Source organism: Meleagris gallopavo, chromosome 1, assembly GCF_905368555.1.
Source record: "Meleagris gallopavo chromosome 1, MGAL_WU_HG_1.1, whole genome shotgun sequence".
NCBI classification, from domain to species: Eukaryota; Metazoa; Chordata; class Aves; order Galliformes; family Phasianidae; genus Meleagris; species Meleagris gallopavo.
This window is the reverse complement of record NC_139404.1, coordinates 45264355-45290186: the sequence shown is the minus strand read 5'-3', so window position 1 is coordinate 45290186 and position 25832 is coordinate 45264355. Positions and strand designations below refer to the sequence as shown.

The window sequence follows — 25832 nt, the reverse complement described above, 5'->3', positions numbered from 1 at the left end:
TTTATTATCAGTTTTCCAAATTCCTGTATATCATATGGCCTTTGCTTCAGCCCTAGGACTGTACAGACCCTGTTCAAAGTTGCAGTAATTGTTCAGAGTAAGGGACATTTTCACATTTAAAGATGCATGGATACACGTGCATTCTGTAAAATGGAGTTTCCAGCAAACTGCTGAATAAAATTCCAATTTGCCGGATCACTGTTACCACAGTGGGGACCTGCAGAGCTTAAAAATGCATGGATTTCTGAATCCCCTTTGAAATCTCACTCTGATGTCAGAGACATTCTTTCTTCATCTCAGACCTACTTGTTCTAGTCAGCACCTCAGCCACCTTCTCTTTTCTATTTATTTGACAGCCACCACTAGTGTACACTATCAGGATGTTCTAGTTCATATCATTGCAAAGCTCTAAAATCATTATGATCAATGCTTGTATCACTCCAGAACACTTCAGGATTTAAAAGACTGGACATGCTACTCCATTGTATGCAGAAAGAGTTTTATTGATTGCACAGCCATTTCCAGGTATGTCTCTCTTCAGAGTGCATGTGACACAGGTATGTTTCAACAGGATAAATTAAAGCAAAACAAATCCCCATTCCACAGATCTCTCAATATTACTTCTCTGTTTTTTACGAGAAACCAGAAATCCAAAAGGAAATCAACGTGGATTTGCACTTTTGGACAATAATTACCATAGAAATGTGAAGAAAAGTCATATAGAGAAGAATATATGCAGAATCAGAGGCCACCGTGACCTCCCACACTGCATGGTTCTTTAGAGTTACTGAAATTATAAACAAAGTAAAAGCTCTTTTTTACCAAACGGCTGCCTTGATGTCACTTGTTTCCACATTCCAGCTTCTGTCACTGCATCCCACACTCTCCCCGTTGCTAAGTGCTTTAGGCTTCTGCAATATGTTCCAGCAGCTTCTTGTCTCTCTCGGATCTCCAAATGTGCTATCATGTGAGAGCAGAATGTCTTGGTTTATCTGACCTGGTTAAAAAAAAAAGGTTAAATTATACAAATTACAGATTCCTAAAGAACACAAGAATTTTTCATACCAAAAATGTCTTTCTAATCTTACATGCCCTTTCATAAGACTTTGTTACCACACACTTTCAACTCACAGTAGGATATATGAGGGATGGGGACATGTTATACCTCCTAGGAGCTGCTGTAACTAAACTTTGACTGTAAGTAACAATAGCAGCACAGAACAGAGTGTTTGCTAGAGGCTTAAATCAGTTTCCTCACTGTGCTATGCAAATAAACTCACAAGTGCTTAGAAATCACAGGAAAAGTGAAAAAAAGAAAGCAACACATCACTTAGAAATTTATATCATTTTTTAATTTTATTTGTAAATATTGACTATTCCATCATTCTGGGTTAAATGTTGTTTGACTTCTTCTACCCTTCTAGCAAGCATGTAGTAGCTTCTGTTCAGGAAAGAATGATATTGTCACAGTTCTTCACCCAGTTACTCCACTCCTTTTGTTTTCTGGTGGTGGATAGATACCTTACTGAGTGCACTTTACAGGCTGTGTGCCTTTACCCATCCTGTGGTATAGTTCCACAGCTTTCCCTATATCTTTGGCTATGTGGTAGCAGCATACCTGCTACTCCACTTGACAGCATGTTTTGCTATATTTCTTCTGCTCAAGTTAAGACAAGAAACATCAGTAGCAATAAAAGAGCTTTCTTGAAAGCTAACATATGTATTTCATACACCATGAACATTTTAGGTACATATTCATCTTGCATTTGCTATATCCCAGAGCCAGTTTGAGGTGCAACCAAAGTAGGCTGTATTTACATGAGAAAGTAATTCAGCACATTAGGGCTAGATCAGTAGATTGAAACAGTTGATAGTGAGGCATCTCATTTTTCCATTGTATGTGTTTTGGGGGTTATTCTGGATTATACTTAGCTTGGTCCCTGGAGCCAATCACATCTGCTACATATATGGTACAAAGCTTTCTTAAGAGAAAAAGTGTTTGATATGTGCTAGAGGACCTTGTGGTGATGCAGCTCGCACACTATTTTGGAACCTACTGTCCCCATTAGCACTAGGGTGCATTTGGAACACATTTCAAGCAGAGCTTCTGTTTTCAATTCTTCCTTAAAGAAATTACTTTGTATGCACCAAAACCACTCTGAGAACAGAAACAACACATGGTAAATGGAGACAATGACAGTATTTTTCTCAGAGCTGCACAATTGCTTTGAAACAAATTGTTAGTGTAGACACAGCCCTTTGACAGCTGCTAAGGGCAGAATTTTCTGCCAACTCCATTAGAGCCCAGAAGAGGAGATCAACTGCTTTGGGCTGAACCCCTTCCCTCTGCATAGACCACTTTTCAACATCACTTTAGACCTTTCTATCAGTGCTCTTCTTCCTTTTTCCACATGCATTCTCAGCACCAGGAGAAGGTCCCAGATCTGCCCCATTACCATCCATCTGGAAGACAAAGGAAGCAAACTGAGGCTGCTAAAGATAGTGCATGCTGTAGAGTGAGAACTGACAATTACACAAGGCCTGAGCATGGAGATGCCATAGCCAAAGAGAACAAAGGAAGAGTCTCTCTATGGGCATACAGTGGTTGTGAGAGAGAGCAATAGAAAAGCCCAGGTGGCTTCTAAAATGCTGCCTTTTCTTGTCACACCTCAGAGTCCTCTTCTTCCATCCTCCTCAAGCATCTCTCACAGTTCATAGTACCCTAGCATTCACCTGGAACAAAAAGACCTTTCCTGGCACTCCTGTTTTGAATTCTGAAATTTCTCACCTCCTACTGCTGCAGAATTTAATCAGCTACACAAACAGAGAATTTTCAAAACCATGTTTCAGCAGATGCTTTCTTTCTGCTTCATTCTCCCCACATGGGGAAAAAGAAATTCTTTTGAAATCTGCCTGGTTTCTTCTGGTTTCTAGGCCTCTTCTTTGCCTCCAGTCATATATTTTAATAACTGCGTGTTGAGACAAAGAGTATCTTGACTCTGTCTTCAGTCCCTCAGCCTGGGCTTGAAACCAAAGCTGATAACCAGTCTTTCCCTTAATCAAAACCCAGGATAGGATGTTCCATCTCTTGAGATCCTAAAAGACTCTTTGGAGGGACTCTTTAGAGTCTGTTGTTTTAGATCACTCAGGTTATTTTGATACAGGACAGGATAACAGCCAGACCAGACATTGGTATCAGCTAGGATGCAACAGTTAACAACTGAACAGGGGTGTAAGAATCAGTCAAAAATTATGCCTCATCCCTATTAACTGTACAAAATAACAGCATGGCTCCCATCAAGACTGGGGCTAAGGCCCAGGCCAAGCATGCAAGGCACACACAGCCTTGAACCATTCTTTATTGCTTCCATCTTTTCTTCTGAAGCACTAGTTAAACTAAGGAGATTTTACAGCATAGGATTATGCTTAATTTGTGATCAGCTCTATGTAAATATCGGAGAGCTACAGAGAAGCTCAAATGTCATCATGGCTGTTCCCTTGGATCACTTCAGAGAGGCAGGGCGCGCGGGAGGAGGAGAGCAAAGCTGTGTGCCAGAGGAGGCAAAATGGCGAGGGGACAACAAGGCCAGGTCACCTGGAGCCGCCTGGTGTGACTGCAACTAGCAGGAAAGGAGTGCCTGATGGAGCAGAGGATGAGCAGAACAAGGTGACACCAGAGATAACATTCTCAAGATTATTCTATCAAGGAAGACCGGAAAAAAAATATCAGGGGCAGTATCCAAAACAGTTTTAATTCAATTGGCAAGGGTCAGAAGTCATTACCAGCTGACAGCTGTATCTGTGATCCATGTGAAACAGAGTGCTCGTGTAGTTCATTGGCTTGAGTCCAATTTAAACAAAATATGCTGAAAAAACTGATATGCTCCTGCAAAGGCCAAGGCGTAATGCAGGTGGAAGTGACCTACACCTCCCACGTAAGGAGATTAATCTGGGAAGCACCAAGATGTGCTGCAGTGCTGTGCCAGCTTACTAGCATGGAAACAGAGTTCCCGTATTAACTATGAATGTCTCTTTAAAGGTAGTATACAGATGCAGTGTATTCCCTGTACTCTATTCTTGGTATGTTACTAAGAGACGGTTGTTTCTATGGAGAGCTCATTGGTGAGCAAAATAAACCATTTTGATGAATTATAAAAAAGGTAAATTATTCTTTTAAACAAAATAATGCATGAGAATGCTAATGATATAAAGCCACACTAATGCACAATTATATAGAGTATTATGCAGAGTACATACTTCCTTTCTCTTTTTTTATTATTTAATTTCTAGTGGACATATATCCTAAATTCTGTATTGTCTATAAACTGATATAAATTAGTATCTGTCCTGCAAAGTACTTAACGGACGAAACAGCCACCTATGGCTACAAAAGCTTCAGTTGAATATTTGTTTGTTTTAAAGCTATGTATGATGTTACAGCAGTTTATTGTTGTTTATAAGTATCTGCATGACCATGAATATGCTGTGTTGTGAAGTGAACAAAAGAGCTTTGAAATAAGAATTATAAAGGCAAAGAAGGAGAGAATAAAGTACAGCATTTAATTTTAACGTGCTTCTCTGATAACAACTGGGCTCTACAGATGACAACCATTAGATATGTGGGGGTTTGTAGCATTCCTGCTTCTTTCTTGTTTATAGCTCTAATTATTTTACACTGTGCTGAAACAGACTGAAAAACACTGTGCTTGACTTAGAGAACAGTTTAGTTGATTGGTCAACAACTGGCAAAGTAAATAACAAGAAGCTACACAAAAAGAATTCAGTGAGGAATTCTACAATTAAACCAGTCGGAATTTATGTGAATAACCTTTTTCTTTCTCTATCTTTGCATCTGAAAGAAATTATTCATCTCTTTTGAAGAGTCACTGAGACATTTTCTGTGTCAGACTCAGAAAAATTCCGTATGTACTGGTTAGTTCAATCATCATCATCCACAATGTGTTAATTACTCTGCTTGTTCAACAGTTGGCTACTAGCGAGATTTCAGTGATGCTAACACTGAAAAGAAGGCATTGCTAAAGCTGGATCATGTGTAACTGACAGGATCCCTTCAGGCCCTCAGTGACTCAAAGAAGGTGAACTAACAAAATAATAATCACAAGACTTCTGAAAGTCAGGATTTTGTTAAAACTTCTGAGATTTAGATCAGGAAACTGTTTTCTTCAAACACACATGCAAAAATGCAAAGTTTATCACCAGCACCTAAAAGGAGCTTTTTTTTTTTTTTTTTCCCTTCTTCTTTGGTTGCTTGCAGTCTTTCAAGTCCAACACCAACATATGAATATATATCTGGCTACGTAAGGCAGGAGGGTTTGTGGTGCAGCAAAAATGACTTAACAGAAGACTGATGTGGCTGTGCTGATGCAGGAAACAACAGACCGCACCTCTTTGTCCCTCCCATCTGCCAGAGGGTGCTGTCCTTGCAGGAAGTGTGGCAGAAGAAATGCAGGCATGTGACTCACCGCCCCGATGTCCTCTCTAGTGGTTAGAGCTAATTGCCACACTACGCAAGGGAGCAGGCCAGGCTCCAGTCCTCTCTCCCTCGGGCTGTAACAACTTGCAGCAGAAGGGTAGGGTGATAAGCACGAGCAGTGATACATTAAACAGCAACATCTTAATTCTCCCCACCTACCCTGCATAGTCAGCACACCAAGATTATAAAACAGAAGACATTAGCCTAGGTGAATCTCTGCATCTGCTTACCTTGTCGTTTCCTGCATTTGTCTTCTATAGCTTAACTCTAACACTGTCTTTCATCGTCAGCTCTCCTCACATACCCCTTATCTTATCTTTGTGCCTGTTCTGAATAGACTATCTGCCACTCGCATCTCAAAGGCTGCCATTATAAATTTGCAAGCAGTCCTGTCAGCTAGCTGCCCGTGCATAGAAAACTATATAAGGAATTCTCTGAATTCTCTGCACATCAGCAATACACCCAATACATCTGACTGGCTGCGCACTGAACCTTTCCACAATTACCCACATTTCTCTCAACTCACTTTATTCTGTCCCCAAACTTGCTTTACCCCTTTTAATCTCTAACATTTACTATGGATGCTGGTTCCACTCTCGTGCACTTTCTCATAGTCTTCATACTTTCTACACTGAATTTTAGCTCCAGATCCACTTATTTTATTCCCATGTCTCTTCACAAGTTCCTGCTCAGTCATATAAACATAAACTTGAGAACTGTTTTCATCTTCATGGCAACAGATACTATCTTTCCTAGAAGAAACTTCATTTTTAAATAAAAAGTTTACAAGAAAGAAACTATAGCTTGTCGTGGTTGAAAGCCATGCAACGTAAGTCAGAAAATTCTCTGGAGATAGCAGTCATTAAAAAAGAAGGAATCGTAATTTTGACACCTATAATCTTGTAACTGCAGGAGTCGCTGTGTTTTTTTGTGCTTTATTTTCAAATCTGCTAACTGTTTTGATTTGGCAATGGTTCAAATGTTCAGAGACTAACTGATGGTATTTCTAATCAGTTCAAGGAGTAATGACTGCAAAATTCTATGAAGCAATTTACTTGCAAAGAAGAAGGAAAATAGATGCTTGCTATTCTGTCCCAGATACTGAACCTGAAAGAAACAGGAGAAGAATAGAAGCCTCTTTCCCTGACATTTCATTATTTGTCTCACAAAAGAGAGATGTGCATCCCCAAGTATATACCTAAGAAGGAGAAGCAGCAGAGATGCATATACCCAAGCGACCTGATTTCATTACCTGCAGATTTTCATTGCTCCATTCAAATTCTTTACACCAGTTTTAGTTTGCAACACTATATTTAAACAAAATATTAAATTAAAAAAAAAAAATCTTTTAACAGCCTTAGGCTTGAGTTTCATAGCAACCTATCTTCCACTGCAGAAACCTACCATTTGTAGGCAATCTATAGAAAATACCTCACCATTTCCTACCTGAGCAGGATAACTGTATGGGGTTGGGGCAGGCCTCATGTTTTTGGCTTTAAAAAACAGGATGTCCTGCATTTCAGAGCAGGAGCAGAGAAATAAAGGAGTGCCTAGCCATTTGTTTGCTAAGCAGAGCAGAAATGCATGGGAAGAGCTTCTCTCCCTGCTATTAATTTCTCTGTCAAAGGACTAACCGCTTACTGAAGTCAATTGAAAGACTTCATTGTTATTAGTTGGAGATGATTTATACAGGGAATTAAACTAGATATTGCTCCCTCCACCAAAACAATGGCCTATGTCCCAAAATACCATGTATACCATGTACTGTATATGTCCATGTCCCAGAAATGCTTGATACAAATAAAAATATCTCCTCAGATGTTGTAAAGACATAAATGCTTATCTGCATGAATGATGAATAATCTTCAAAATTTGTAATGAGTTATAACCAGATGAGAAATAATATTTAAGTAGGATTTTGATAGGATGTTATGAAATTAGGAATGGGAACTGAAAAATTAATCAACATAAAGGAATAGAAAGAAGAAAATGGCCAATAACATGCCATATATATATATATATGTTATATATTATATTCATATGCTAGAAAATGTCAATAATATAAAATACATACAGGAAGACAGAATTTTCGGTAATGGTAATTTCTGCAGTAGTTGATCAATCTCTAGAGGCCACTATAGCACATGAATGCAAATCTCAAGTGCAGACAACAAACACATCAATATTTGCACTATGGGAACTCTCTCCTGCTTGCCAAGCAAGTAAGGTTTACCAGAGCAAGCAGTAGCTTTCCCTATTACTGTCCAGAACATGCAGTGCAGCTATGTCAATGATCAGTCATCAGTTATTCAAATCAAGGTAGAAATAAATGGCTATATTTCTGTTAACAGAAAGAGTGTATAGCTTTTTGTTTCTTGAAAGGGTGAACTTCTTGCTGCTGTTTCCTGCTTCCATTCATTCCAAGAGGAAGGGGTTTGGTCTCCCAGTGACGTTAAGAATTATTTTTTTTTAGCCTAGAGGTCTGCAAGTCGTACTTTGCACTAAATCCAAGTAACCTGGAAAAAATATATGAATACCAGCTTGGTATAAGAAAGCAAGAAACTATCCTAATTTAAGATTGTTAAGTGGACAGGAATTTTGTGTAGGTAGAAGAAGATTATTACAGAAAGGAGTGCTACACAAACTAACATATAAATAGCTCTTTGCAGAGCAGAACAATAGCTCTGTTTCTTCTCTCAGAACACAGATACAATTAGTTAGAGGATATTGCATTCTTTAGAAATTTTTGGCATCCAATAGAAAAAAACAATTGCATTTCAGAAAAAAAATATTGTATTTGAAAATCATTTCCCCTTTTAATTACCTGCCAAGACTTTCAGTCTTTCCCCTGCAAATGAACACATCCCTCATACTGGAGCACAATGCTTTCCCACACTGATGGGTGGCAGGGAGGGCACTGATCCCTGCTGCTGCGACTCACCATCCTGAACTGGTGGTTCTTGGCAGGAAAGTAGATGCCTTCCACACACATTGTTTTAAAAATACATATGGTTCTGTAATGTTTCCATCTACCAGCATGTGCACTTCCCTGATTTAACTCCTATACTTTTACTGTCACAAAACAACTACATCCTTCTGTTCTATAAACGCTGAGGCAAAGCCAGTGTATTCATGTTTGAGGCAGGAAATCTTGGTCCCCTGACAATGCAGTATTCCTACTGCTGCCTCTATGCTCTAATGGCTGATGCAGATTTCATCAGATCATCCAGAGGTAATAATTCATGCCATGGAACTTGGGCATACTCTATTCTTGCTGTCTTCATAATAGACCTATTGTACTCACCAGCCAATCCATTTCAAAACTAGTTTAAAATATTAATAATCACGGTTAGTTGGATGGAAATATGATTGATTGCTACGTATTCCACTAAATAATAAAAAAATCAATAGCTAGAGTTATAAAAACAGCCTCGTGGGATACATTAATCAAAATCAGTTCTTACATTTCAAACTTTAGTCTGTCACTCTTTCTTGCTTTGGTACTGTCTTTTGCACAGACACGAGAATCTTTCTCTGAGGGCACAAGGCAGATGCAGCACACAAAAGCTAGATAGGGAAAAGGTAATACACTGGTACTGACTCTCCCCTATTAACTCATTATTCTTCTTAGCACAAGTGAAAACCATAAAATGTTCTCATTGCTGCAACTACTGTTCACACCTTGGTTTTTGGGTAGTTCATCCTAAACACTCAGTTTTTAGTTTCTCATCTTGTCACGACTACTTATGCTGTCATAACTGAATTGTAAGTGGCAGACATGAATGTGTATAAAATAAAATAAGCACAGCAGAAGCATTACTATCTTACTAATATTTTAGTACTTGAAAACAAAGCATAGCTTCATGAACTTCCAGCCCACCTCCTTTTAAACATAGTTTACTTGGGTGTGCTGCAGTAAGCGCACTTGTTGCTGTACCGTCCCAGGAACTTGTTCTACAATTCATGTATGTAATAACAAACCTGCACACAATCATTTATAATGATATTACTTAGCCAAAATAGCCTTCAAATTGAATAAGATAAAACAAAGCACAGATCATCTCGTTAGCAGTCAGAGATGAGAAGAACTGGCAGGTCTAGCAAGAACTGGTAGGTCCTGAGCTGCAGAAGAGATCAGTAAGGGATATCTTTGCATTGTCAGAAGTTCAAAGCACAAATGTCTGCTTTCTCTGTCATTAAAAATCCCACATATTTTGCAAAGGTAAGGCTGCTATCCTATGTCTTGAACGCATTCAGAATGAGCTCAATAATCATGTTTTGTCTACGTAGACTTCAAGTGTGCTTCTGAGTCATATTTACTGCTTTTTATCCTCAACTGATTTCACTAGGAGCATACATCAGCATGAGCAAAGTGAATCTGTATGCACTAATAAGTGGCTTGATGCTTGCATTCCTTTTTAGGCAAGAGCAAGTTACTTCTGTTTACTGGGAAACGTTCGTCAGTGTTCTGGTTCATTTGCACTGCTGGAAGGGTGCAACTGAGCTGAAAGCAAGGGAAATTTTTGCTGGCACTGCTTTTGCAAGTACAGCTCCCTCTGCCCCACTGTGGAGAAAGACTGGCTGGAATGAGCTGCACATGGAGCTCCTTAAGCTCAGGAGCTTGCTGCTGCAGCCTCCACCTTAGCACAGAGCTGCCTGCAGAGCTTGGTCTCCCTCTGTGTGCCTGGGCATACCACAAAACATGAACATGGATGTCCCACCAGCTTTCCTGAGGAGACCACAGTTTGGTTTCGCGTATTCAGCCAGAGGACTGGGGTCTGCTTGGGCAAAAAGCCTTGTGGCTGTGACACTGAATTTTGGCCAACAAAATAAAAGCAAAAATCAGAACGTGTCCAAAATGAAAGAAAAAAAAAAAAATCAAACAATTGGCCAGAGTGCGCCCTAAGCATATCTGTGACCTGGTACTTGAAGCTCAAACACACATCATTGAGATTGCTTCAGATTTGGACATATTGTTCTATTTTGTTCTTTATGTGGTGGAAACACGACAAGAAGATATAGCGCAGAACAAATTGCTTGTAAGGGTAACTTGTAGATTTTGCTCCGTAGTACAGGAAGGTTGAGACATTTTGGGGCAGAAAAGACTGAGAATTGAGGGAATGCAAACTGGATCATTTTGAACAAGAAAAAAAGGATTATAAATGGAAGAGCGAGGAGGAAGCGTGGTTATTGCGGGCAGGATGAGCACAGGGATGGCACACGGACTGTGAATGCAGCAGAAGTAAGGGCATAATGGAAAGGATGTTTTCATCGCTACTGAGCAAGAAACCTGCAGAAGCTACACAGCCACCCCTAACTCCAGCAACAGGCGAGGGGGGCGGCTGCTCCTTCACAGACGGCCTCCACCCTCCCGCAAGCCCCAGGCGAAGCACCACAGGGGCCGCCGTCGGCAGCTGCTACACCTGGAGCGAGCGGAGGCCCCTCCCCACGCTCACACAGCCCCGGGGGAGCCCCGCAGGCCGCGCCCCGCAGGCCAGGCCGCGCACTGCCGCGCGGGAAGCAGCAGCGCCCCCTGCGTCCGGCTGGGCCCGGCTCCCCCGGCCCAGGAAAGGCGGCCCAAGCTCCCCTCCGCCGCTCAGGGGCATTTCCCGAGGCCGCGGCCCAGCGCCCGGCTCTCTCTGGCCGCCCCCCCTCAGCGCTCTACGCAGCCGCTAGGTGTCGCCGGCGTCCGGCCTCCCCCGCGGCCCCTCCTGCGCTCGGGCTGCTGGCGGGGCTGGCTCAGTGCGCTGCGAGCGGGCGGAGGCGGCAGCCCGCAGCGGAGACGCGTAGCCCGGCTCGGCTCGTCGGCGCGCGGCGCTCGGCCCGGCCCGGCCCGGCTGACGGGAGGCTCCGCGCTCGGCACCGGTAGCTTTCGGCTCCCGGCACGGCCCGCGGCCGCGCTCCGCTGGGGAGCCGCGGAAAGGCGACGGCGGGGGAAGCAGCCATGTTGGAGCGGGGAATAAAGTGACTTCGCTCGGGGAGGTGGCGCGGCCGGCGGCTCTCGGAGCGGCGAGGGGAGGAGGGGGCTCGGCTCCCGGCGTGTCCGGATATCGCTCCTGGGCGGAGGAGGAGAGGAAGGAGAAGGGGCAGGAGATCCGCCCCCGGACCCGCGGAGCCCCGGCGCTGCTGGTGAGTTGGGGCCGCTCATTGTCTGCGTGCCCGGGCTGCGGGGCCGGCCGCCGGAGCGGGGCCTCGGCCTGCGGGGCGAGGGGAAGCCGCGGAGGCTCGGGAGCCGGGTTGGGGGCGCCCGGCGTGGCCGGGGCCGCCCGGGGACCCGCAGGCGCCGCGGAGGGGCTGCGGGGGATTTCCGCCGCCCAAGGGCGGCCCCGGGGCCCGAGCGGGGGCGGCTCCCGGGGGCTGCCGTCGCTCCTCGGCCCTGGCCCGAACGCGAGGCCTGGGGGCGGCGGGGCGGTCCGGGTTGTGCCCGCGATCCCGGCCGCGCTTGTAGCCTCCCTCCCTCCCCGCCGCCCCCTCTGCCAGCGAGGCTGCTTTCTTCTGACAGCTCCGCGCTTCGCAGCCTCCGCACAGATGACACATTCGATCCTATTGCGGTCCCCCCTCCCCCCACACGCACGCACACCCAAAATCTGTCGGTTGTGTGTGTGGCATAAGAGCTTTTGTGCCCTGCGCTCCTCCGTGTTGCTGCATGACAGGATACGTGAACACTGGCTGACCGTGAACTTCGGTGAACTCCTCTTCTTCTTCCCCTTCCTCTGCCAGATATGTGATGGCACGAGGCCAGTGGGAGCAGAGCGGTGCTTCCCTCCTCAGGAAGGTGGGGTGGATGCCTGGGGGTGCCCATGGGTGCCTTTGGTGCCCTGTAAATCCCCTGGAACTGTACCCACGCTCCGGTTCTGCTGCTGTGAATCTGCTGCTGAGCTGTGTGCTGACCTCAGTCCTCTTTGTCTCTTTTCTGCACCAATTTCAGCAGCAAAACAGAGTTGTGTTCCACTCTGGGCTGTCTTTGGCACTTTTATAATGGTGGTTACTGGTATTATGGGTACAGTGAGGGAAACAGGGCTGAAATGTATCACACTCCAAATTAGTTCATGTCAAAGACCTCTATTTCGTTCATTTTATTTCAGTAAATAACTTATGTGTGTGTGGTTTCTTCCTTTTATAATTTAACAGAAGATCAATAATAACTTGCTCATATCTATTGTGGTTTATATATGAGGAGAAGAAGCCGGGTTTGATATCCTTCCATTCCCTTCCTTCCTGAATGGTACTAATTGAGCTGCAGATCAGATGAGCAGAGGTTAAATACATGGAAGACACGGGTCAGAAGAAAGCTTATCAAATCAAAAGACGATGCCGGATTCGGGTTTGTTTTCACACGAGAACTATGTAAAAGTGAAGTAGGTGACCTGTTATTTTATGTGCATAAGATACTAAAGAAATTGCCATATTGCTTTGTTGTAGGAATCCTGGGTGCTCATTGCACAGCCCTTGTTATTTGTATCTGCACTCGACGTGATGTGAGAAAGGCCTGTTTTGAATAATTAACGCAGAAGTAACAGATACGAAAACATGGAATCATATGTTTGAAATGCAGAGTGAAAAAATTTCCTTAAAAATCATTTATACTTGAAAGAACAAACCCAATCTCCTCCTCCAACAGAGAAGTCATTACAGTGTTAACTTGGCGTTAAAAAGGCCACTTGAATTTGAGAGATGAAAGCATCCCTTTTTGATGGCATTATGTAAATCCTGCCTGTCGATGTGCAGTCTGGCTTACAGCACCTATAATGGGATAGCGTGTGGCTGCTCAGACCTGGGCTTTGCATGTTGCTGCATCCTGGTGTTCTCCCAGGATGGAATTCCGCACAGATCAGTAGGGGTCTGCCTGCATCCATGCTGCTTGCGAATCAGAGCTTGTGTTGTCTGCAGCAAATGGTAGTTGGGAAGCACGGGGTCATTTATTTTTAGCTTGGCCAAGGATGTCGTGCATTAATTCATCAGTTTAATATGGAAAACACCTCTGACGTGTAGTGAAAAATTAATTAATTGAAATAAAGAATTAGAGTAATTTAAAAACAGCTGTTTTTCCCCCGAATGGGAAAAACGTCTTCAATTTCTGCATAGTGCTGCAGCATAAAAATAGGAGATTGCTTATGGCATAGTTATCCTGTATGCCTGTTGTGCCACATAGTACCAACGACTAATAATATGCCAAGATTTCTGGCTGGATTGTTAACATACGCATTCTTCCGATTTCTTAAATACGTATCTGCTGTTGGAGGAAAAAAAAATGTTTCACTAATCTTAGTAAGTTCTGGTTCAATGCAGTGTATTTGAGTAAGCCAACATAAGCGCCGTCAGGAAGGGCTTCGCCAGAGACTCATTCTATGAGCACTGCATTAAAACCTTTCCTGAAAATTGCTCCTTCCACGTGGCCTGGAAGAAGTGGGTGATCTGTGGACTGGTTTGCTTTCATTTGTAGCTAGGGAGGAAAAAAAAAGTCTTAGAATCTGAAAATTGTCTAAAAATCAGGCTTTTGTAGTGTACATTCAGTATTTGTAAACACACTGATTGTTAGTTACAATTCTTAAGTTATCCGCTATGTGGTTTTTAAGTTTTTATTTTTATTGCAGCAAGTTTCACTTATATGTCTCATGACTCAGCTGCACACCGCTACCATTGGTGACACTTCAGAATCTGATACAAAACTCTCCTCCACAACTTTTGCTGTAGAAATGGTTTCAAAACGCCAGATGTTTGCTCGATGGTTCCACAGTCTTCATTCTGTTTCTGCTGCCCAGTGCTGTGCTTCACATTTAAAGAACAGACTGACACGCTGTACTGCTGGTGACCATTGTCTTTTTTGCAGTGCATGTCATTGTAGTGATGACATTCTCATTCTGAATGTGGAACTTGAATTATTTTGGTGCCAGTTCACACACTGATACAGAGATCATTGTACTTGGATGTTAAAATCAGAAGTGTTTTATATTTGAATGCTTTTATTACTAGGCAGTAATTTCAATTGAATTCTTAAAAACTTTTAAGAAATCTGAGGCTACGTTTTATGTTAATAAACTTAGTAAATGTGTTTTACCCTTTCAGAGCCTAGTCGTGTTTTTCCCCTATAAACGAGAATAACAGATAATACTTCCAGAAATAGTAATTTCACAGAAATATCATTAATGATGAGAGGTGTTTTCTTTTTTCTGTGTATTTTGTAGAGAATTGTGATCCAGTTTTGGTAGGTGTTTCTCTACAGAGTGAGAGTTAATGATCATTTAGTCACATGACTAGCAATAACTGTATCAAATACAAATCCCTGCTTAATGTAGGGATACTGCAGTGTACTGATACTGCGCTGTTAACTAACTTTGTGGATTGGTACTTCCTATAGAGCTGTTGGTTTCCTGGCCTCGTTTTAGCGGAAGTGTCAGCTGTGGAGTTCAGCTGAGCTGCCTTACTCGTATATCTCACTGCAGTGGTTCAGCTTCTGTTCTCTGATCCAGTTATATGGAGAATGGTAACTTGCATCTAGCTAGCTTTTGGTAATTTTTTTTTTCTTTTTGCATAATGCAATATCCTGCATGTATTAAAAAAAAAATGCAAAGTTCCAATGGAAGAACCAGTGAATGCTTTATCTGTAATGGAAATGGCAAGTTTGGGCTTTGATTATGACAGCATGAAGAAAGAATGTAGCCTTGAAAAGGTGATTTCTTGTGCAAGTTTTACAGTATTTTTGTAATCTTATATTGTTGGAAAGCCATAGTTATTGAAGAAAGCATGAAGTCATGCAGGAATACAGATCCCTGTTTAGGATTTGACTACTTTCTGGAACCATGCAATTTATGCTGACAACATGAAATTAGAAAGATAGGTTAATTTGGTTATTTCCATGCCAAGGAAGAATTCTTATTTTATATTTTCTAATGTGTTTTCTGATCCATTGTAAATCCTCAAACAATAAGGCTTTTGCCACTTCTTAATGGAGATTATTAAACCCCATGAATGACTGTATTATAAAATCCTTTAAACGCACCAATTCTGGAAATCATCGTAACTGTTTTACTGACATGTTTGGGCTTTTGAGGTCTAGTGCCTGTTTTTAAAAGATTAGAAATTTGTTTTGTTGGGACCATCGGGTTTTCGGGGGGTTCTGTACAGAAACAATACGGAGAGGAAAAAACATGAATAACATGGCCAAAAAACTACAGCAGTGAAAGTATTTTTATTTTTTGTATGATGGGGCAGAATTAGAAAAAAGAGATAAAGTACTTTCTGAATGCTTTTTAAGTAAGTACATGAAGGCTTCAGTGAATGTAAGGGCAAATTTGTGATTGTTCTTTCTCTAATGCCTTGAAAATATAGTAAGTTGAAGAACACAGTTTTAGCCAAGTGTTTGACTATCATCCCATCCCCCCTTTTTTTTTTAATATTCTCTGGAACAATGAATTCTGCATATATTATGATGAACAAGGCTGTGTTATTATACCACAACAAAGAGAAACGTCTTGTTTATCCTCCTAGACACAGTTCTCACTTGTTTTCATATTTTAGGTTGGGCTTGCTAGATATCTTGTGTAAGTGAAAGTTACTGCGTGCTCTCTAATCATATTTCATTTAATTATAGCCTATTCCTTATAACTGTATGCCTTCCCCTGCTGCTGTTTTCAAGGCGTGCTGGAGTTGCATGACGGTCTCTGATTTTTAGCGGCTGTGCCTTGTCAGCCTCACTTTCTGTTCATGCTGGAGCTGGCAGGATCCTGGCTTTCCCCTCTGTGGACGTCGTATCTTCACCTGAGCTTTCATAACCGGAAGTCTTCTTTCAGGAATGTCCCTTTGCAAGTGTTTTTGACTCCTTATTCACACATTACTAGTGTGGAATATCTTGATTTGTTTGAATTTTGTTCAGATACATGGAAGATGTTTTTATACAGCAAGCATTAAAGATATTTTTAGTGAGGTTTATAGTAATGGAGCTGAATTGGCATGAATTGGCATTCATGAAAATAAAGATCTTTTGGAGATGGGAATTACCAAGACTGATCAAAGATCATTAAAAACAGCAAACCCGTTGTAACTAAGAGAAACCTGTTTGAGTTTCTCTCTATAGAAGCCAGTTCACAAAAATGTATAGAAGTTGAAGTGGATGTGGTTGACAAGCAAAGTCAAAGACTGCAATGAGGAAAAAGTTGCGACCAAAAGGCAGGATGTGTTTTGAAAAGAAAATGAATTCTAACAAGGCTATTAGCCCATGAAAACACTAAAGAAAATGGTAGTATTTGATGCTATTCAGGAGAGGTCAGCAATGTTCATTAAATACTCTTATGTTCATAAGTAAAACCAGATGATAGTCATACACACGATGCCTTGAAGTGTTTCTTAAAATAGCGTGAAGATGTTGAACAGCAGCCCCTGGAGTTGTATGGTAAGAATTGTAAAATGTTGATGGGGCATTTTCTGGGGTATTGATACAGTTGGTGTTTGTCGGTAGGTCTTAGAATACTGAGGAAATTTGTGATGAGCACAACTGAAGTGTGCTAAGAGTTGATAAAGAGCATTGTAAAGGGTATTTACTGAGCTAAAGTTTAAGTTGAGGTGAAAATTATCATGGTCCATCACAAGTTTATAGAAAATTGATCTTGTGAAAATAACTTTCAAGTCTCTTGATAAATGACAAACTTTGTGATACGTGACTATTGATACTGCAGAACAGACTTGTAAAAACTTTGGTTGGTTGTTACATGGCATTTTGATTAAGGAGCTGCAACGGTTGCTCACGTGTCTGCGTGTGACAGAGTAAAACCTGGCTGCCGATGGCACGAGCCAAGCAGCCCCTATAAATACCGCAGTTACGTCACGGTGTGCCGTGTGGGCTCAGCAATGTCAGGGTGTCTGAGGGGCTGGTCAGTGCCGGCTGCCTGGCGTGTTTGTCAGGGGAGCAAGAGAAAGTGAAAATTGCTCACCCTTTTTGTACGTAGATCCCAGAGAACTTAGCCAGAATGGGTCGTTGGCGCAGTTTTGGAAGTTTCAGCAATCACAAGTCGTACGCAAGAGGTCTAAAATCAAATGTAAAATAATGTATTACATTTTACTGGGCTTCCAGCATAGCTGAAAGCTGAATTTCCGATTGTAGAATTCATAAACGCTCTGCATAGGCCAAAGCAGTGGTGGCTGTGGGTTTTAACTGAGGAACGCTAAGATCCCTGTTTCTTGTCTGTTCCTAGCTTGTTGCAAGAGCCACATCCTCTGTTTTTTCTCTGTCTGTGAAGATCCAGTTGTCATAAACAGCAGCGGGGTGTTTAAAAGTGCAGGAAGGTTGTTTCCTTCTTAACTACCACTCAGTCTTAAAAGCCTTGTCATAAATATCTAACTAAACAGTTTAAGTGCCTCCTTGCAAAAGTATTTTATAATAATTTACCTTATTTATAGGCTCATTGAAAACCAAATGCGAAGCTCAGATGGCTGCAGGAGGCTGCGCTTGGCCCTGTGCTGCCTGGCACCAGCAGCTCCCTCTGACAATGTGGAATTGAGTGCTATGGGCCGTGCTGCTTTTGGCTGCTCCAGGATGTCAGTGGAGCTTAAAATAGGCACTGGGGTGCAACCTCAGGTTTGTTGGTTGAGTTGTTTTTTTCTTTTTCACGTATGTAATAATCACCTTCTGCAGGATCGTGGAAAAACAGCAGTTTGCAATTATTTATTTTCCTAAATATCCTGAGCAGATGGGAGGGGAAACTTCCTCTTGCACGGAGAGGAAAGGAGGTCCTTGACTGCTAAATATATCAAGCGTGTATGCTTTATTAAAGTCTTTTGAAAGCGTGGTGCAAAATGGCAGCTCAACCTTTATTTTGGTAATGAAAAAAAGAGGCAGTGGGAAATAGTTACTGGTAAATCATACATATTATTTGTTTTGATGCAGGTCTATCTTTGAGATGGGAACTGTGAGGTTCTTAGTATTGCAGGACAGAAATCTGAAGAAGCTGAAATTTTTTTTTCTTGAAAATAGTGTTTAAAAATTGAACAATTTGATCTGAAATTGAGTTCAGAACAAATGTCTGACTAGACAGCAACAAAAAGTGAATAGTGGTCATATTTTAAAGGGACTTCAGTAGGGCATTTGTGCAGAATCCACGTCCTTTCCAAAGAATTGGTCACCTGAGGAGAAGATGAGATCTTTGGCTTTACTGAAGCTACAGCTTGGATTTACATTGCTGGTATTGCTGCTGAGTGTTCTTGACAATAATTTCCTGTATTTCTTATCTGTACAATAATACAATTTCAGAGACAATTCCAGAACTTTAAGATTCTCTATAATATTTCATTAGCTTTGTCAGTATGATTCAATAGGTTATGGCAAAGCAAAATATTTGAAAGCTTATGCTATTTACCTTCAGGATTAAACAAGATAAACAGCTTACAGTGTTCCCATTTGCACAAGTCACAGTATTTTTAAACCTGCTGCTTGTAACACTGGGTTGTTTATCAGGGAATGCAGTTAACCTAAATGTTGTATTGTGGCTTCTTTCTGATTCATCTGGATATAATTCTCAAAAGCAAAACGTTTGATCCATAAGTCAAAAAATAGCTTTTAAAATGTATTTAGGGAGAGGAAGTCATTTTGGTACTAAACATACTCCCTTTTTCCTGGACAACTTGGGAAATACAACATAGCTGCGCATGGTAGTAAATAGCTTCCATAGCTATATGCTTTTCTTCTTGAATTTTGCAGTTTTCCTATTTTAGGAACGGTGCCAAGTAGATTATGAGTTCTGAAGTTATGGACTTGACGTGCTTTCATACCTAGCTTAGCTGTTGCATTTCCAAATGTGTTTTTACTTTGTGTATGAAATGTACTTTGATGATAAGAAAGTATTCTGAACCCACTTCCTTTAAAATGGGATTTTGTTTTGGTATTCTTACCTAATAGGAGTTTTGTTTTCCTGCTATTTAAGATTGTTTCTGTTGGTGGAAGAGGTGGACATTAGTTGAAGGATTTAAGCTGTACATTGTTTGTCATTGTTAAGTTATTTTGGGGGTGTATGAATGGGCAGTGGCGATTTGCACCTGTGACTATGACCTGTGTCATTGCAAAATGCCCACATTGTCTTTAATCATCTGTTTCTAGAATGAGTTGTTAAAACTTGGGAACTATTTTCTCAAATAATCTTATCTAAAATATTATTTGTGCCAGACTGGCTGATTTGAGTGCTGGTGTTAGTTCATTTGTTTTCTACTACTTGTATCTATAATCAGTAGAGTAACGCTTTCAAAGGACAGCACTGACATCTTAATACAGAACTGCCTCTCCTTCCATATTTTCAGGAGCCCACTGCAGTCCTTGTTATGCATCCCAGTTTGAGTTGAATTAAGTGCTTGCTTCAGAAGTTCTTACTGCATTAGTAAACTGAGTAGGTTTCCACTTAATGTGTGGGAGGGAAGAGAGTTGGAGGAAGAGGGAAGACTTACATGGCTGTTGGTGATGAAGAAAGAGTGGCTGGGGAACAAAGTATTTTCGTATTGGTGCTGCAGAGCTGATATTTGACTCCACAATTGATATGAAACTGTCTGCAAAGTGCCTGGAGACAAATAATGTGCTCCCTTCCCCTTCCGCCTTGCTATTCATACAGTTGGGTCTTTAATATGTAAGCAAGAAACACTGATTATTTTTTTTTTATTCTTCCCTTCTAGTTACATATGCCTAGGACAAATTAAAATTCCAGCAGCATCAGTAGCAGTGATAGTGATATTATGTTTGAATATGGAGATAGATACCTGAACAATCTGTTTTCATTTTGTGTCTCATGGTAATTTCAGAAATGAAGGTTGCAGGAAAAGTGAAAATCATCTTTTTTGTATTTCAGAAACTGTTTTTTAGATGCGTTTTTTAGATGTGGTAAAAGATAAAACAAGCCTCCTCAAGATGTGAACATATACTGAACTTGCTTTTGATGCTCATTACAAACTTAATGGCACTACAGAGTATAGTCGGTACTCAGTTTGCATCTTTCCGTGATAGGGCTGCCATAGTTGCTCATGGCAACTGAAATTGCAGTTCATTCCAGAGGTTTTTTGCTGGTTTTGCTTGGAAGATATATTTCTATTTTACTGTATATTGAGAATGATTTTCTTGAGTTTCATTATTTGCAAAGGATATTTCTTGTTTTTCTTTTTTTTTATACATCTTAAATAACCTTGTTGAAGGTTATTTTAGTAGTTGCTGTTAACATCAGCCAGTTTTCATGGGAAGCAGTATATCAGTAGCTAAAGAAGTATGTAGGGAAAGATTATGTATGTTGAGTTTTGTGTTCTTAACTGGACAGTCATTTAAGATGCTAATCCTCAAGGTGTGAGCGTCAGGGCATTTTGTAAATCAGACTTAACAGGGTCTGCTGCAGACAGCTGCTAAGAGAAGTAATGCCCCAGCAGACTTGGAAAAATCTTGTGGTATAGATTTGTTGGTAAACATGTAGACTTTTCTAAGAAACAAGTGGATGAGAAGTACAGAGGTGGTGCATCTGTAAAATGAATACTTTGGGGCCAGCTTTGTGCTGACACGATGCAATAGCTTTCCCCACGTTTGGGGCTAGCTGGTGTCTTGCTGCCAGTATTTTTATACCTAGGTAAGTGGATCTGTCCTGAACTGCTTAACCCACATTACTGCTTTACGTCGCAGTCTAGGTGATTGTACTGGTGCCTTTTCCAGCTGCGCGTCAGACAGAGCTAATACACACATAACCTTGCAGAGGGAAGTATCCTGCCTTGTCTGTATTGGGTGTACAGAGCTCCTGGTACCAGACTGCAATAAAAAGTCTTTGTCACTTCAGGAGGTTTAAAAAAAAAAAAAAAAACCTCACCAAAAACGAAAGCAACAAAACTCTCTGATAAAGCACAGGAAGCAAAATTGTTGACGGAGAAAATTCCTTTTCTGTATCGTCACTTTTATGAGAAGAGCCACACCCCAAAGGTAATGCATTTAACTGTTAGTGGATCCCAATGACAAATACTTTTTTCTCTTGTATTCAGGGATTTAACAGAGGTTGAAAGAATATTAAACGATGTAACTTTCACTAAGTTATTTGTGGTAGTTGCTATATTATTCTAATTTATATTTTTTCAAGAGACTTCAGAAAGCTGTGTTCCATTTTGTTTAATAAATGGTAGGTGTTTCAGATGGTTCATTCTTTTCTTAACTCCTGACAGTGCTCCTTGTGCAGTGTGCACCAGCCTCGCTTTTTTTGTTGGATAATAGTGTTATTCTACTATTCCAGTGGGATTTAGTGTTTGTGAGTCTTACAGCTGAGCAAGCTTTTTGCTACACAGCGTGGAATAAAGGGAAGCTGCGCCCTGTGTCAGAGCAGAGAGGTGAGCCTTTTTTACACTACTGTTCCTCTTCCCTCCCTATCTGTATGACTGAGCAGCTTTGTTAAGCCCAATTTCTGAGCCAAACCTTGGGGTTAGCAGCAGTTGTGTCGGGTAGGAAGGGCAATGAATACAGATTTCACAAGTGAGTGATTGAGTCTGTAGCAGTGACCAAATGAGCCTGGGTGTGTCACTTCAGCAAGCTGCGTGTCAGACTGGAGACTTAGTGAAGTTCTTGTGGGACAGTGGAGGTCTGCTGCTTTTGGTTTGTTTTAAGCCAAAGAGGAGAGTCTAGAGATTGTCTTAGGGCTTTGCTTAATGTGCCGTCAGCAGTATTTTGGTGTAAAAACTCAGTCAGTCGTGTTTATCCACTGACACACCATGTATGCGGATCTGCCCCTGAGTTGGTGCGTACAGCATTGCTGATGGTATGTGCTTATTACGTGTGCTGTGGATAATGAAATGCTTTCAGCTCTTCATAGGTCATGGGAATGTCCTCAGCTCTTTCAAATTCTGGTCTTGAAACGCTGTAGGCTGAATGCAGTGGTGTTGTAGACAACGTAGAGATGATTACTGGTTGGTGCTGAAGGGTCAGAAGTATTACAATAAAGAAGATTGAACTGAAGCTAAGAGGTGTTTGGAATGCCCTGGCACACTGTATTCTGGTGACACTGCTTTGTTGCTCTACCTGGTTCAGAAACAATTTTTCTTTGATCAGCACCTCTGAACACTGTTTGCTTCTGCGCCTTTGTGCTCATAACTGGATTGCTGTCTTCAGAATTTCAGGGCCATGAAATGCCTCTACTACTTTTCTACTTGTTCTTTTTTTTTTTTTTTTTCTTTTCATTGAATACCTTGAATCTTTAAATATGTATGTTGTACACAGGCAATGCCCCGAATAAGGTTTAAACAGACAAGAAGCAACTATTATCCTTGGCTTCCAATATAGTTTCACTTCATTTCTGTCCATCAGTATTGTGGGAAATGCTGTTTAAAAAGCAATGTGCAGGGAGCATCCCGACATCACAAGATGTATGCAGTGTTGTTCTTGGGCATGTTTGTATACATAAATCTTCACAGGCTTTTTTTTGGGGGGGGGGGGGGTCGTCTTTTTTTTTTTTAAGTAATTTGGATGCTACTTTGACCTCGAATTTTAAACTTCTAAACTTTTGAAGTTCAGAGAATAATTTTAGTTTGTGTTGCTCTTCAGATGGCAAGTTGGTATTGCTTCAAACATCCAAAGTCACTAAGTTGCAAAATCAGCCTAATTCCCAGCTCAGGGTTTTATTGTTATTTTCTGTCCTGGAAATTCTTACTTATGTGTGTAGTTCAGAAATTTATTTACTCAAATAATTTTGCTAATATTTATTGAGTAAAATTAAAGAAAATCATGGAGATTTCAAAATAAAAACAGAGAATAGCTGTAAGAATTTGTATTGCTATAATTGAGACTTGTAGATTCTGATTTATAATTTTACTAGTTTATTTTTTTATTAATTTAAAAACATTGACATTTCTGTATGCAGTAATACGGTGTTTATACATCTTTGCTTTTTTACAGTTAATGCAGGTTTAATTTTTTTCATAGATACATAGCAGTAGTTGGAAACAAGATATACTTTTTGTAAGTACTGATGAATGCTGGAGTCTTCTTCTGAAAATGTTGTATTTTTGGTTAAATTTAATACTGATTATGTGTGTTTCTCCTACCATAAGTAAATTCCTTGAAGATCAAGGTAATGTTTGGAAGGAAAAAAAAAGTAGAAAATTGCCTAAAGAATGATTTAAATCAGTGTGATTTTGGGACACTGCTTGGAGACAGTGTATCTATTATATTGGGGTTTTTAAAAATAAATTTTATTTTACAGGTGATGTGCAATTTAACTTAAATAAAAATGGGAAGTATGTTCTATTTTAAATGTTAATTAAATTCATGGAAAATAGAAAGGCAGGTGATGAATAGAAGGCTGTTATGACCTTTTTGGAAAACAGAAGGTATTTAGGATTCTTATAAGCATTGGTAGCATTTCTATACCATGGGCTTTTCTGTTTTGTTTAAGATGTCTTGAAGTAATATTAATAATTGTGATGTATTTTTAGGTTTGGTGTGTCTTCTGGACAATTGAAAATCCTGTATGTGTTGCATATGAAACCTTTCTTACTTTAAAGATGTGAGGAAAGTTTTGGGCTTCTCTGAAGAGACACATTCACATATTGAGAGAAAAAGATTATAATTGCAATTTTATGGCTGAGCAAAATTTGTATGTAGCAAATGAGATGTAAAGAAAGGTAACCACATCTTCTTCACATGTGCAAGGCCTCTGTATGCAATTTCTTTACTTCCATTCGTTGTGCACTCCATGGTTAGTTAATGTACGTTGGGCACGTTAGAAATGCGTGTCTGGCATATGAGAATATGATTTATACTATGTAAATCATAAATACTTTATTCAGTGTTTTCACTGCTCGTTACACAGACTCTTCTAGCAGCACTTGAGAGGGTAAATGAATTCTCTTAAGACCTAAATGCTGTCATCAGCGATATCTACCTGTTTACATTTTGTATGGGCTGTACACGGAGTGCTTTTTGAAGGAATAATCCACTGCATGCATAAAGAATATTCATGTCTTTGTCGAGCTGAAGTTTATTATAAATTCTAAATCAAGTAAAAATACTGTTGTTTTTTTTTTTTTCTTAGTGAAACAGCCTTTGGAACTTAAACATCTTGTCTCAAAACAGCAGTATTAATAATTTAGTAGGGTTAAAAGAGAGGCTTGCTTTCTGACAGTTCGTAATTATTCAAAGTCAGTTGAGTTTAAAGGAGGAAGAGAACTTTCTTTGTATGAATTGGCATGCTGAAATTAACCTGCCGTGTTCCGTAGCGTGGGATGCACTGTTTTATCACAACGGTGCAGCATAATGTGATAAGCTTCTAAAATTCGACTGAATGAAATAGTGCGTCTTTAAAGTGTTTTTGTTTGTACAGTATATCGATCGAGATGGTCTCTGGAACTGAAAGCAAAGGCAGAGGCCTTGTCACACAAGGTCGTGGACTGGCTGGTGGCAGCTGTCGTGCTGTGGCAGCTGGGCAGGCCTATTGCTGGGAGTAGGCCTCTTGTGTGATAGCTGTGCCAGGGAGCACCATGCCCAGAGCAGGCTGTAGTTGGAGAGTAAAAATACTTTGAGGTGAGTGCCTATTTACTGCAGCCTCCAAAAGCCGTGCTTATGTGTATGTAATTGTAGCTTGCCATACATGAATATTTCACATGACAGTTTGGAGGCCATGCCCAAGAAAAACGTTACAGAATATATATGGTATATGTAAAAGTAATATATATATATATATATATATATTTATATTTATATTTATATATATATATATTATTAGTGTTACGTATTAAAGGTTAATACTAATAATATTCTCATTAACAAATTTGTAAATATTGTATAATTAAGATGCTGGCAAACATTATATGTAAACTGCTAAAAAGTCAAACACAATCTTAGTCTTTTTGCAGTGTTCTTTAAAGACCAACGCGATATAATGCTGTCTGAAAAAAGAGAAGTTTCCCATGTGTTTTATATACCAATACGAAATGGCTCTTTTTATGCTAAGACATTTCCTTAATTAAATCCAAATGTAGAATAAAATCTAGTACATTTGTGTTGTTCTGATACTTACTTTTATTCATAAAGTTGTTACATGATACATGAACAAGAGATTGCCTTTGCTGTGTTGGAAAGGATCTTGAATAGAAGATTTATATGTGGCATTATCCTCTGCAGATCCATGTGGAAATTCGATTGTAAACCAGCTGTGGTGGCACAGATAAATGTTTTTTGGAGAAAATTTGGATCAATTTGTGAGTGTGCAGTACCAGGCTGTTCTGAAGCTGAACAGACTTGAGTAATTGTTATTATTTTTTCCCTACTGGACTGTACCAGTTTGAACATAAAGGTAGATTTTTGGAAACGTAAACTGGAAGTGGCTGTGTGTGGCACTGACTATGCTTTCTT

General features: G+C 40.5%; 1 protein-coding gene and 1 pseudogene across 2 annotated transcripts in view; one reads left to right on the top strand and one right to left on the bottom strand.

Moving 5' to 3' along the window:
• Positions 1 to 632: 632 nt before the first annotated feature.
• On the bottom strand, positions 633 to 12296 carry LOC146545278 (uncharacterized; annotated as a pseudogene).
• Positions 11481 to 25832, top strand: part of CDK17 (cyclin dependent kinase 17) — a 90348-nt gene continuing 75996 nt past the window's right edge. For both annotated transcript variants that reach the window (XM_085223443.1, XM_085223436.1), the window contains exon 1: positions 11481 to 11623. The gene's annotated coding sequence lies outside the window, so the exon portion shown is untranslated. The remainder of the gene's footprint in view (positions 11624 to 25832) is intronic.